A 14580-nucleotide genomic window follows, 5' to 3' on the forward strand; every position below is an offset into this window, starting at 1 on the left:
ATATCCCGCTCTCCCCAGCCAAAGCCGGGCTCAGAGCAGCTAACAACAGTAAAAATAGCACAATTCAGAATCAAATTAATGGCAACCGTTGGGCTAGAGTTTCATGAGGATTACAGAAGGAGGGGGTCAGACTGTTCCTTGGCCAAAGGCCTGGGGGAACAGCTCTGTCTTTCAGGCCCTGCAGAAAGTTGTCAAGTCCCGCAGGGCCCTAGTCTCTTGTGACAGAGCGTTCCACCAGATCAGGGCCACGGCCGAAAAAGCCCTGGCTCTGGTTGAGGCCAGCCTAACATCCCTGTGGCCCAGGATCTCCAAGATGTTTTTATTTGAAGACCATAGAGGCGTGGAAACTCAGACCTCAAGGTGCTTGAGGTTTTCCCAGAGGCATTTGGTTGGCCCATATGGGAAAGAGAATACAGAATAGGTTGTAGGCGCTTTAAAGATTACAGGCTGCTCTCCCAAGCTGGCGGAGCCAATAGAAGGCAAGACCCTAGCAGTGTTCTTAAGATTTCGGGCAATGCTGGTTCTTGATTGAGACAACATCTTCCCCACCTTGTGTGATACGCCTTGTGCCCAGGCCTGCCCTGGCCAGACTGGAAATGACTTTTGCTTCCCCTGAAGACCCCACACAATAAGTGGAAGCTCTGTGGCGCCAGAGGTCAGCAGATGGCTATACTCTTGTGGCCTCCAGCAGCAAAGACCCAGGGATTTGGGATTGCAATCTCACCCAGCATTAAAGGGAGCAACTCCTTTCCATCATCACCACTGATGGTCTGCCTTGGGAGACAATGGAGGAGTGAGACTTTGGGGGGTGAGATCAAGCTGTTGGAAGGTTGCAGCGCCAGCTACGGCTGCAGAGATAGATGCAGAAGAGACACGTTTTGTTTCAGCTGGGGCAGACAAAGGTGTCCAGTCGTGCTACTGCAGATGCACCACGGCATTCCTTCTCCCTGCAGTCCTCCCAGAGGTCATTTCTCCTCTGGTCACTGCTATGGGTGTACAACTTGTCTGCAGTCTCCAGGCACAGTGGTCGCCTGCAAGGGACGCCCACATGGCAGGGTGTGCGTGATGTTGTTGCCATTATTATTATTGGGCTGCAGCCAACCTACACAGAGTAGATCCATGGACCTAAGTGAGTCATGTCCATTAATTTCAAATGGTTCTCTATTGAGTATGTCTAATGTTAGATACAACCCATTATATCCCAGTGTGATTATGTCAAGAAGGTCAAATGCGTTGCAACTGAAAACCAGCCTGCTTGCTTGCCTGCCTGCTTAAAGGTAAAGGGACCCCTGACCATTAGGTCCAGTTGTGGCTGACTCTGGGGTTGCGGTGCTCATCTCGCTTTACTGGCCGAGGGAGCCGGTGTACAGCTTCCGGGTCATGTGGCCAGCAGGACTAAGCTGCTTCTGGCGAACCAGAGCAGCGCACGGAAACGCCATTTATCTTCCCGCTGGATCAGTACCTATTTATCTACTTGCACTTTGAGGTGCTTTTGAACTGCTAGGTTGGCAGGAGCAGGGACCGAGCAACGGGAACTCACCCCGTCGCGGGGATTCGAACCGCCGACCTTCTGATCGGCAAGTCCTAGGCTCTGTGGTTTAACCCACAGCGCCACCCGCGTCCCGCCTGCCTGCTTGCCTTTCCACAAATTCTGGACTCCTTTCCTCCCTGCTGTACTTGCATTATCATTTAGGAAAGTTTTGGCAGGGAGTTTTAGAACAACTCCCAAGAGCAGTGAACTGAAGGAAGCCTGTATGATCTTTTTCCTGTGTTGTTTTTAAATGGCTGAAATAGCTTGATGCTCAACAAAAGAGTTCAAGCTTGTTACCAGGGCCACGTCCTCGCCACATCTCCTCTTTCTCCTGGCCCCCTGGGGAAAATGTGAAAGGGGGTCAGTCTGTTTTTGCATCCTTCTCTTCCTGTGAGATGGCGAAACCCTAGAACGTCCTGAGGGTGGAAAATGTATTTAAATAATGATTAAAAATTTATTTTCGGTGACACGTTTAGAAAAGCAAGAGAGAGAGAGAGAGAGAGAGAGAGAGAGAGAGAGAGAGAGAGAGATCGCCTTTATCTGCCTACTGGGAAATTATATCCGTGGGGGAGCTTGCAAGTGAGCTGAGCTGTGCCCCAGTTAGTGAGAGGGACCTGACTCCAAATGACGTCCCGGAACTGGTGTTGCTTACAGGCCTCGGGCTCCTGTTCTGCCTCGCTAGCATTATTTATCCCCCAGACACGGAAGTTGCACAGGACTTGTGCAAAGCAACTGTGTTTTGCCCTGTGGTGGTTTAATTGGGAAAGAGACTGCTACATTGAGAAGTAGCTAAATGGGTTTACCTCCCAGCAGTCACTACAGGTTGCAGTGTGTGTTTAAACGGATGTTCAGGTTGCCTGTGCTGTGTCTTATCTGCTCCAGCATTCTGCTTCCAGCAGAGGGCAGCCAAATGTCCTGGGAAGCTCAGAAACATTGGTCCATTCTGTCCACTGTCAGAGAGGCTGTGTGTGTGTGTGTGTGTGTGTGTGTGAGAGAGAGAGAGAGAGAGAGAGAGAGAGAGAGGAGAGTGAGAGCACACTTTTTTTCTGGGAGTATGCAAGGGTACGCATACCCCTAAACATTTTGCGAATCTAAGTTTGGCCTCATTGAGGGGCAGTAGGAAAATGAGAGTACCCCTAAACGTTTTTAATAGAAAAAAACTGTGTGTGTGTGTGTGTGTGTGTGTGTGTGTGTGTGTTTCTGATGATACACAGAGTAGCTTACAGCTAGGAAGCTAAATAACTACAGTGGTTCCTCGGGTTACAGATTCTTCGGGTTACAGACTCCGCTAACCCAGAAATAGTACCTCGGGTTAAGAACTTTGCTTCAGGATGAGAACAGAAATTGTGTGGCAGCGGCACAGTGGCAGAGGGAGGCCCCATTAGCTAAAGTGGTACCTCAGGTTAAGAACGGACCTACAGAATGAATTAAGTTCTTAACCCAAGCTACCACTGTATTCTGGGTGATTGATAACTTCTTTGTAAAGACTATACAATGTCCAGACTCTTTATATTCAAAAAGAACTTTGCTTTCATAAACATATAACAGAAGAATATATTTACAATCTAACTGCTGCACAGATTTCTCAATTATTTAATTAATTAAGTAACCGCCCTATACCTGCAGGTCTTAGGGCAGTTCACGGGATATTAATGTTTAGGGATCTTCCTCTGTTTTACTTCAGACGGATCACACTGACACCACACCGTCCTCAGCAGTATCTTGAGAAGCCTCTCTCAGCAGCCATTCCCCCTCATACAGAGCAAGCAAGTGAGCGAGCAAGCAGAAAGCTGTTAAAAACAACAGTTACTGGAATAACAGTCACAACAGAATGGAATGTGACTCTCATATGACTCACAGTCAGCCAATCACATGACAGCTAGTGCCAAAGGATAAACCCCATGCTAAAAATACACAGTAACCCAACATAAGTAAACATTCCCATTTCCGGAAATTAAACCATTATCCTTAACGTTCAGGTAACGTATCAGTTGCTGAGAATTGCAGGTGGACAGAGTGCTGTTGCGATCAGCCTGAGGAGAGTTCTGAGGGCCAGATGAAGACGTCTAGAGGGCCACATTTCTCCCCCAGTCCTGAGGCTCTCCACTCCTGAAATGCAACCCCATATTCAGAAACAGGCTTTTCTGTCCAGTTTCACTTCATGGTTACTAAGCCCAAGACCATGCATACATCTCTGGGAGGGTGCCCCACCTGTTTTTGAAAACCCCTCTCATCCAGATATATAAATAACTTTCTGTACAGGAGAGAATGAGTCTCTTCTTTTGTTTTTCTAACAATGCGCTTGGCTTGGTTTATATTTGGGCCTCATTATGTTTCCTGCTGATTTCTCTGGCTGTTCTCTGGGTCAGCTTTGTAGCTATTGAGTTCCCGATGTTGGGTTTTCTCTTTGACGTGTTACCTGAGCTGCCTGTGACCTTTCTTTTATTGTGGAGAGAATTGCAGCTTGTTCGTGGATATGGGACAATGAAGCCAGAATTTGCAGTTGGAAGCTATTCTTCCCACCTATTCTTGCTGAAGGGCTAATCATTTTGTGACAGAAAGGCTATATTTGTGACTGCACTGCCAGATACATGAGCAGTAGTCTAGTGGTCAATCCAGAAGTGCAGGGTCCCTACACGATAGTCACAGCTGTGACCCTTCTAAGATTATACAGCTTTCAAAGATTATACAATAATAATAATGATGATGATGATAACAACAACAACAACAACAACAACAACAACAACAACAACAACAACAATAATAATAATAATAATAATAATAATAATAATAATAATAATTCAGGATACATTGCATTGATGAATGCCGTTCTCCATGTGTTGTCTTTTGGCCAGATCTACTATTTTTTGTGCATGTAGATGGGCAAATGATTCCAAGTGCTTCTATATAATCTTTTGGAGCGACTTAAGTTGTGTTTTCTGAGAAGTTCCATTGTACATAGCCAAACATGCGTGCCCTTCTTGTGAAACTGAAGCACCTGGTATTTTCATTGTTCCTAAATGCTTAGCTTTGGAGCATACAGAACAGCTCCGTCTTGGTGTTCTTCCCATGTTCTTTCTCCAGAAGGAACCCTATGAGCCCATCCTCAGTGGCTAGCTCACTTCCTTTCCCTCTGATTGGGCAGCTTTAGGACACTAGAGACATGGACCCTGATGGAACCTTGCTGCAGAAATAGCAGCAGGTCTTAGGACACCCCACCCTGGTACTCACAGCTGTATATGAGCTCCCACCCATCAGTTGATCTTTGCCAGACATAGGCAAACACTGCCCTCCAGATGTTTTGGGACTACAACTCCCATCATCCCTGACCACTGGTCCTGTTAGCTAGGGATGATGGGAGTTGTAGTCCCAAAACACCTGGAGGGCCGAGCTTGCCTATGCCTGATCTTTGCAATCTAATGTGTATGGTCCACACAGTCTCTGTAAAAGGTAAAGGGACCCCTGACCATTAGGCCCAGTAGTGACCGACTCTGGGGTTGCGGCGCTCATCTCGCTTTATTAGCCGAGGAAGCTGGCGTACAGCTTCCGGGTCATGTGGCCAGCATGACTAAGCCGCTTCTGGCGAACCAGAGGAGCGCACGGAAAGACCATTTACCTTCCCGCCTATTTATCTACTTGCACTTTGATGTGCTTTCAAACCGCTAGGTTGGCAGGAGCTGGGACAGAGCAACGGGAGCTCACCCCGTCGCGGGGATTCGAACCGCCGACCTTCTGATCGTCAAGCCCTAGGCTCTGTGGTTTAACCCACAGTGCCACCCGCGTCCCACACACAGTCTCTGTATTAGGGGCTTAGATCAGCCTTCTCCAATTCAGGCAGGGAACACTTATTTGGGCAACTGGATAGCTCAGTTGGTTAGAGCATGCTGCTGATAACACCAAGGTTGCAGATTTGATCCCCAAAAGGGGACAGCTACATATTCCTCTGGGTCCCTTCCAGCTCCATGATTCTATTCTTCTATTAACCTGGTGATCTCCATATCTTTGGGGCTGAATCTCCCATCAGCCCCAGCCAGCCAAGATCCAATTGGTTCTGATGGCCTCTGTGAAGGTGCTGGTGAAAGCAGCAGCGAGTGGAGACAGTGAAGCACTCCATCCCCCCCAAAAAAACAAAACAAAATGGGAGTAATTTTGGGCTCACAGCTGTCCATGGAGGCGCAGGTTAATTCTGTGTCCAGGGTGGTTGTCTACCAGCTCCACCTGGTACGCAGGCTGAGACCCTACCTGCCCGCAGACTGTCTTGCCAGAGTGGTGCAAGCTCTAGTTATCTCCCGCTTGGACTACTGCAATGCGCTCTACGTGGGGCTACCTGTGAAGGTGACCTAGAAACTACAGCTAATCCAGAATGTGGCAGCTAGACTGGTGACTGGGGGTGGTCCCCAAGACCATAAAACACCAGTCCTGAAAGACCTACATTGGCTCCCAGTACATTTCCGAGCACAATTCAAAGTGTTGTGCTGACCTTTAAAGCCCTAAACGGCCTCAGTCCAGTATACCTGAAGGAGTGTCTCCACCCCCATCGTTCAGCCCAGACACTGAGATCCAGCGCCGAGGGCCTTCTGGCGGTTCCCTCGCTGCGAGAAGCCAAGTTACAGGGAACCAGGCAGAGGGCCTTCTCAGTGGTGGCGCCCACCCTGTGGAACACCCTCCCTTCAGATGTGAAGGAAATAAGCAGCTATTCTATCTTTAAAAGACACCTGAAGGCATCCCTGTTCGGGGAAGTTTTTAATATTTAATGTTGTACTGTTTCTAACATTTGATAGGGAGCCACCCAGAGTGGCTGGGGAAACTCAGCCAGATGGGCGGGGTATAAATAATAAATTATTATTATTATTATTATTTATTATTATTAAAACCACAGACTCGTTTCCCTATGGACCATGCTTTTCACTGCACAAGCAAGGACAGCGAGGAGCCATCTGGCCGGGCTGTGCATCTCCCGCTGGGGCTAGGGTCCCATCTGTGCCATGGTCAGGCTAGCCTTTCCCTCCCCTTTGGCTGAGCTGACCGCATCCTTTCCCTGCTTCCGCTGTGCTCAGAAGCGCTGACTTTTAAGAGCTGTCTCTCGCCAGCCATGAGAGATCGCTCTTTATTTTTGCGTGCAATCTATTTGTGCCAAATGCTATAGGTATGCATTAACTATGAAAGCGGGCGGTTGTGGTAGGGGGAGAAGAGTGGGGTGTCTTCTGCTTGTGGTGTTGTAATGGTGAAGAAATTGTTTAATTTTGCCAGCGCCAATTTGCGTTCCACGTTGTCGGTTTCATTAAATTGCAAATTTTGAGAAACTGAAAGAATTGCCTACCTCTGCCTTTTATTTGTGGTTTCTATTAAAAACAAGGCAGCTGTCTCAAATATATAAACTAGAAGGCCATTAAATATGAATGAGGCTTTCTGTTTAATATTCATAGCTATTAAAACGAGGTGAAAAACAATTGAGAGTCCCCCCCCCCCATTAGAAAAATGACTAATGCTCCCCCTTTACAGACAAGCGGGAGACGAAAGGGATGTGGGTGAGGACAGAATGAAAGAGATTAAGTTTCTTTGTGGGACAGGAGTCGGGTTAGCATTCCACATTGGAGGCGTGCAGATACGGCAACATATATTAATAGCTGTCATTTTGCATTCTGTTGCAATTCCTGTGGGCTACGTGGCGGAGGCAGAATATTGACTGAAATGCATTGATCTATTGGGTATGTAGGAGATCGTCTTACCACACATACGAACGCTTGATGGTTTTGATTGGCAGAGCTGGCACCGTTTTAGGTGCCGCACAATAACCTGCTCTGCATTTGTGAGAACTCAAATCTTTTAGCGTGGCAGCGACGGCACCCTGGAACTCACTGCCTTTTGACATCAGGCAGGTGCCTATGCTGTGCTTATTTTGCCAGTGAACATAAAGTGTTGGTATATTGATGAACGTGCGGGGTGGGTGGGGGTTCAAAGTGAAGATATTAATTTATATTTAAATTCAAATTTAGATCAACCAAACGCTGATTCCGTGTGTGTTGTTCATTTTCTGGAATGCTGACATATGTTATGAAATTAAACCACACTGGGCTGAAGCCGTCTTTCCTTATCTGTCCATGTGTCGACCGTGGTTTATTTGTTAACCTTTCAAGGAGGGCTGTTTCCCAAACTGTTTTGTACCAATTGTCTATCGTTGTGCCAAAAAGGTCTTTCCCTTGTCTGGTTATGTTAATGTTTCTTGTTGTAATGATTCCTAAATATCCAAGTTTTATGTGACAAAGTCTAATGCAGCGGTTCTCAACCTGTGGGTCCCCAGATGTTGTTGGACTACAACTCCCATCATCCCTGAGCTCTGGCCTTGCTAGCTAGGGGTGATGGGAGTTGTAGTTCAACAACATCTGGGGACCCACAGGCTGAGAAAGCTGGTCTAATGACTTTGAGGTCTGTGAATGCATTTTGGATCTTAGGTGGTACATTGAAGAAGAAAGCTTCATATTTTGAGAAAACCTGCAGGCCTGATAGTGTTGCAAAGTTGTTAAGCTCTCGAAAGTGCTGTTGCTTCCGTGTTCAGCAGGTCAGGTGTCATAATCATTAAATTGTCAGCAAATAACCTGATTATATAGTTTTGTTTTCCAGTTTGGACTCCCTTGATGTCTGGTGTTGTTCTGAGGTATATAGCTAATGGTTCTATAGCTAGGATGAACAAAAAGGGAGAGAGTGGACAGCCTTTATTTGTTCCTTGCCAATTTCCCACTGGGGATGAATTTATATTGTTTGTTTTTAGTGTAGCTGAAGCTTTGGAGTGTATTCGTTTCAAAATCTGTATGAATTTGGGCTCAATTTGTGTTTTAGATAGGACTGTCAGCATGTTGTCCCATTCTAGGCAGTCAAAGGCCTTGTGAATATCCAAGGCCCTGAATAGAAGGGGGGAAGTTGTTTATTTACTATGTCTGAAAGTGTTCTGATTGGTTCAGTGATATTTTGATAGGGGACAAAGCCAGCTTGATCTGGGGCTATTATTTTTTGTAGAAATACCTTAATCCTGATGTAAATATGTTACGATCCTGATTAATCAGAGAGATTGTCTGAAAAGATTCTACCTTCTGGTGGTCTTTAAATGGTTTTGAGATAACTACAATCTTGGAGTGGTTCCATGTTTTGGGGAGGGGTGCTCCTCTAATTTTTAGGTCATCAAATAGGTGAAATATATATGGTGAAATATGGCCATAGTTGGTTGTCTGTATGGCATTCACATCTTGTCAACCCATTGAGGAAGTTCCTCTAGTGTGGTGTAGTGGTTAAGAGCGGTAGTCTTGTAATCTGGGGAACCGGGTTCGTGTCTCCGCTCCTCCACATGCAGCTGCTGGGTGACCTTGGGCCAGTCACACTTCTTTGAAGTCTCTCAGCCTTACTCACCTCACAGAGTGTTTGTTGTGGGGGAGGAAGGGAAAGGAGATTGTTGGCCGCTTTGAGACTCCTGAAGGGGAGTGAAAGGCGGGATATCAAATCCAAACTCTTCTTCTCTTCTTCTGTATGATGGAGGTGGTGTTAGAAACTCGGATCTATCAGCTAGGCACCAAATGGCTCCTTAAAGCAAAGTTGTAGTTGCCAAAAGGGAACATTAGTAGTTATTTTGGCTCCAAAGTCTTATTTTTTCAAATTATGGACTGACTGTGATTGATTATCAGTTAAACATCCATCTAGTTCAGATGACAACCTTGAGCCTAGGTTAAGTGCTTTGAAAGCTTAAAGAAGAAAAGTCACTTGATCCAGGGACAGTCCACATATATATCACCCTATTACAACCTCTTTTTCTTAATGGTGACACGGACCATTCATAATGTGAGCAGGGCAGTGGTAGGGTAAGTGAAAACAAGCTACAACAAGTGACTATAATGTTGTTCACTGCTCCTTCTCAGGCAGCACAGAAAAAGCACATTCCGATTGTGCAGAGAAAATATAACTGATCGAATTCTACAGGATGTGGTTTTAGTGTGTGAAAACAGCCCTGATCCAAGGATTCCCAGGCATGCACCTCAAGATGGTGGGGATGTCAGGCATCATCCAGGCTCCCAGGCATCTTCCCTTGGTTGCAAGTGATAGATAGTTGTGCAAAATGCGCCTGGCGCCTGGCTAATTTCAACACTGGATGGAGGATCTTATAGTTGGAGTCAGCTGCTGTTTTTTGAGTGTGCAAAGCACACCTTGCAATAGGGAGCGGTGGGAAGGACCATGTGGTGTCGTTTCAGGGAGACCTCTGAAGAGCAGGATGTGGTCCCTTTTGGTAACAGATTTCAGGGGTAGGAAATACCGGTCTGCCTTTTTGCCTTCTGTGTCTAATACATTGCCCCCTTGAGAATGCAAGAACAGGATCTTAGCTCAGGGCTAAGCAATCTGTGGCCTTCCGATGCTGCTGCACAACAGCTCCCATCATCCCTGGCTGTTGGCCACACTGACTGGGGCTGATGGGAGCTGAAGTCCAGCAACATCTGGAAAGCAACCGGTCCCTCATCTCTACTTTACCTTAATATTTGTTTGTGTTTGGGGTAAATCAGCCTTTCTGCTTCCTTATCTCTCTCTCTCTCTCTCTCTCTCTCTCTCTCTCTCTCTCTGTGTGTGTGTGTGTGTGTGTGACTGCTGCGGGCTCATCATCACCTGTAGGTGAAATGATTTAGAATCAGCAACAGCATCTGGTCTCATTGCTTGCAACTTGCACAGCAGCTAATTAAAATTCAGATGATGCCATTTTCGATTCAGGGTTGCTGCTTTGACAGGCCAAAGCCATGCCAGGAATGTCAAATTGCAATGGCTTGGGCTGAGAAGGCTGCTTGAAACATCATTTTCAGGCCAGGAACAGGCTGTGCTCTAAGAACCACAGGAGTCCCCTAAATGCCTTGGTTTCTTCTCAATTACTTGCCCTCTTCACATATGAACTGCGACATTTATTTCACTAGTTTATTCCTTTTATTTTACCTATTTATTTTATTTCAGCTGGGCTTAATCTCTGCATCTTCTAAGCAGTGTGCATAAAAAGAGCTAAAAAGCACAAAGTGGATAAAATCAGTTAAAATGAATGATAAATACAGTGGTACCTCAGGTTACATACGCTTCAGGTTACATACACTTCAGGTTACAGACTCTGCTAACCTGGAAGTAGTACCTCAGGTTAAGAACTTTGCTTCAGGATGAGAACAGAAATCGGGCTCTGGCAGTGGTGCTGTGGCAGCAGGAGGCCCCATTAGCTAAAGTGGTGCTTCAGGTTAAGAACAGTTTCAGGTTAAGAACGGACCTCCAGAACGAATTAAGTATGTAACCAGAGGTACCACTGTAGTTACAAGTTACAAGAAAGGAGATTGCGACTAAACATCAGGAAGAACTTTCTGCTGGTAAAAGCTGTTTGAGAGTGGAACGAGGACTCCCTTCGGAGATTGTGGACTCTCCTTTGTTGGAGGTTTTTTAAGTAGAGCTTAGTTGAGATTCCTGCATTTCAGGGGTTGGACTAGATGACCCTCAGGGCCCCTTCCAACTCTGCAATTATATGGGGAAAAACCAGGAAGCTTTCTTAAAATGCCTGGAATAGAAAGGCATTTGTTAAGGAACGGAGTGTGCAAAACCGAGACAACACTGAACGTATTCCTTCCATTTACGAAACTGGGTTATTTGGTATTTAACAAAGACACACACAGACCCAGAGCTTGTTCCTTTTGTGTCCATGGGATAAGCTGATACATGAATTTGTCTAGGATTATCCATCAAGGCAGGGGATTGGGCATTGTCTTTTTGCAGAGACCTAAGAATCCATAGTTTGCAGCAAGTAGGGCTGGAGAGGATGGTTTAAAAATAGAATTTGCAGTCCTTTCCGCCAGCAGCCTGGCTTGTGCCCACGCCACGGTTTCCTGAGCCGAGATGTGCTCAGCGCTGCCCCTGAGACAGCAGGCTGGAGATGCATCTCACAGGAGGTTAGGGCCAGTAGCTTCTGAGCCACGGTACGCCAGAGACTATCGTAGCGTCAGGTGTCTAAGAATAGCAGCCTTGGCTTTCCGTGAGGCAAGCAGTTCCTATGGCAACCGGTTCATTTGTAAGTGTCCTGCAGATCAGAGCCAAAAACACCCACCGCCCATACCCTTGTCTGTCAAAGATATCATAATAGCGAGAGGAATGACAGGCAAGTGTGTTTTGGGTTGGCATGTGGAGCTTGGCTCAAGTACGTGTTGAGCATGCCAAAACAAACAAACAACAACAGCTTGGTCTTCCATTTAAATGTACAGGGAGTAAATAACAAACGAGGCGTTTATACATCTCTGCTAATAACTCAGTGTTCTGACGTTGTGTTTGATCTGGTGTAGAATCACCTGCGGTTTCCATTCTCCCCCTTCTAAACATTGCAAACGCATAGCTTCCCGACACGCACAGAATGTGCGCCGATTTATTCTTAGCGTTTTTTCCGCCGGCATTCAGTTCACGGTGAGAATGGCTTCCTGCGAAAGCATTTGCTGGCCTCGGTTGATGGGGAGGTTGATGCCTTCCAGGGAGGCAAGTGGTGGGTCGGGTTCTCCTGCAGATATGCATGACGTTGTAAAGGAGGCAGTGATGCAGTTGGACGGTGCAGAGTCCACAGCTATTTTGCAGGTTGGATCCCATCTGCATATTCCTATTAGATTGGTCGCAACTAGGGCCAGGGCCTTTTCAGTACTGGCCCCGACTTGGTGGAACGCTCTGTCACAAGAGACTAGGGCCCTGCGGGACTTGACATCTTTCCGCAGGGTCTGCAAGACAGAGCTGTTCTGCCTGGCCTTTGGTTTGGACTCAGTCTGACCCTTATGTTTTTCCCTCCCCTTATGGTTTTGATCTATGGGCTACTTTTAAAATGAGGCTGCATTTTAAATTGCATTTTAACCTTTATTTTAAATTGCCCCCCCCCATTATGAGTTTACTGTAATTTTACTGGTGTTAGCCACCCTGAGCCCGGGATATAAATAAATTTTATTATTATTATTATTATTACTACTATATTGCAAGGGGTTGGACTAGATGATCCTCAGGGTCTTTTCCAATTCTACCGTTCTATAAGGGGAGCTATTCCTGGCCCACTGGTTGACCTCTGGAACATCAGGAAGGAGGGTCTGAGAGAGAACCCAGGCGGCACTCAGTGGCCCTTCAGAATAAAAATTCCAGGGACACACATTATTGAAAATATAAGTTCTATAAAAAAAGAAAGCACTTCTTCATGCTGTGCATAAAACTATGGAGCCTGCTTTCACAGAAGGCAGTGATGGCCAACAACTCAGATGCTTTAAAAGAGGATTGTACAAATTCATGAAGGATTAGGCTGTCAGTGTCTACTAGCCGTGATGGCTGAGCTCTGCCTCCATGGTTGGAGACAGCAATGCTTTTGAATCCCAGTTGCTCTTGTCCTCAGGTCCTGCTTGTGGGTTTCCTGCAGGCATCAAGTTGCCCCTTGTAAAAGGTAAAGGACCCCTGGGCGGTTGAGTCCAGTCAAGGCGACTATAGGGTTGCGATGCTCAGCTCACTTTTGGGCCGAGGGAGCTGGCGTTTGTCCACAGACAGCTTTCCAGGTCATGTGGCCAGCAGGACTAAACCGCTTCTGGCGCAACAGGACACCGTGACAGAAACCAGAGCACACGGAAACGCCGTTCACCTTCCTGCCGGAGCGGTACCTATTTATTTAGTTGCACTGGCATGCTTTCGAACTGCTAGGTTGGCAGGAGCTGGGACAGAGCAACGGGAGCTCACTCCATCGTGGGGATTCGAACCACCAACCTTCTGATTGGGAAGCCCAAGAGGCTCAGTGGTTTAGACCACAGCGCCACCCGTGTCCCTGTAAGAACAGGATGCTGGATTAGATAGGCCATTGGCCTCATCCAGCAGGCTCTTCTAATGTTCCTGTCTTGATTTTTGGCACTGACTGCATAGATTTAAAGCATATCCTTACATCTCTCCCCCTCCCTGAATCCTGGGAGTTCTAGTTTAAGGGGACTAGGAATTATAACTGTGAGTGCTAAACTACAGTTCCCAGAATTCAGGTGTGGAGTGTACACAGCCATGGAGCTGGATGTCATGAAAGGCAGCCTTCTCCATCCTTGCACCCTCTAGATTCTTAGGACTACAGTTCCCATCAACATGGCTAGGCTGCTTGCAGGTCCCATCAGCCCCAACCAGCACAGCCCTGCTGATGGAAACTATAGCCCAAAGAATTTGGAGGGCACCAGGTTGGAGAAGCCTAACGCAAGGTTATCTCTGATTTCTCTATTTGAAATTCTGAAAGCAAATCCACATGTGTGTGTTTATTTCCCAAACATCACTCATGTGAGTCATCTCTGCTTTTCCTTGCCACCCCTGTTGTCAGATACCCCTGCTGGTTAGTGGCACTCTGTTGGCAGCTCTGATTTGCAAGGACAAGAAGTGTGCGGGTGTTGTGCGCTCTCTTGTAAGTGTCACTTATTTTTGAGCATGATAAAACAGTGGTTAATATAGTAGTTGCTGGAAAAACCCGAGCTAAACCCCAAACTGTGTTACTACTTAGCTCTGTTTATCCTTCTCCATCTGTCTGTCCTGTCTGTTTAGATCAACTTGTTCGGCATTGAGAAGCCCTTCGGAAATGCATCAGTTGTTTGAGGGCTGTTTCTTTTTACTGTTGGGTGATTAATGGAAATCCATGTGGCCCATCGCATTAACCACCCAGAGTGCCTTGTTACTTAGGCCTTCATTTTTCTTGCAGATAGAGAACCACAAGAGACTTTGGTCTTTCGCTTTCTGCATGATCTCGGAGTAAAAGGAACTATTCCAGACAGAATTCAAGACCAGCTTCGATCTAATAAAATCTGAAAAGGCCTGATAGTTAACATTGCTAAACATTAGGAGCTGGATCTGTTGTCTTTGTTTGCAACTACAGTGGTACCTCGGGTTAAGTACTTAATTTGTTCCGGAGGTCCGCTCTTAACCTGAAACTGTTCTTAACCTGAAGCACCACTTTAGCTAATGGGGCCTCCCGCTGCTGCAGCGCCGCCGGAGCACGATTTCTGTTCTCATCCTGAAGCAAAGTT

The 14580-nt window shown here is 46.5% G+C and overlaps 1 protein-coding gene across 11 annotated transcripts in view; it reads left to right on the forward strand.

Annotated features, from left to right (window-relative positions):
- The window catches only part of OSBP2 (oxysterol binding protein 2), a gene marked incomplete at its 5' end in the record, with an annotated part of 155889 nt that overhangs the window by 68642 nt on the left and 72667 nt on the right, over window positions 1-14580 (forward strand). The window contains one exon of one of the 11 annotated variants that reach the window (XM_083478557.1): window positions 3395-3510. The exons of 8 other annotated variants lie outside the window; for them this stretch is intronic. Of the gene's footprint in view, window positions 1-3394; window positions 3511-7149; window positions 7240-14580 lie in introns of those variants that run through there. 2 more of the 11 variants (XM_083478549.1, XM_083478556.1) reach the window with 2 other exon arrangements.

The sequence above is a fragment of the Podarcis liolepis genome, assembly GCF_965112155.1.
Source record: "Podarcis liolepis genome assembly, chromosome: 15".
NCBI lineage: Eukaryota > Metazoa > Chordata > Lepidosauria > Squamata > Lacertidae > Podarcis > Podarcis liolepis.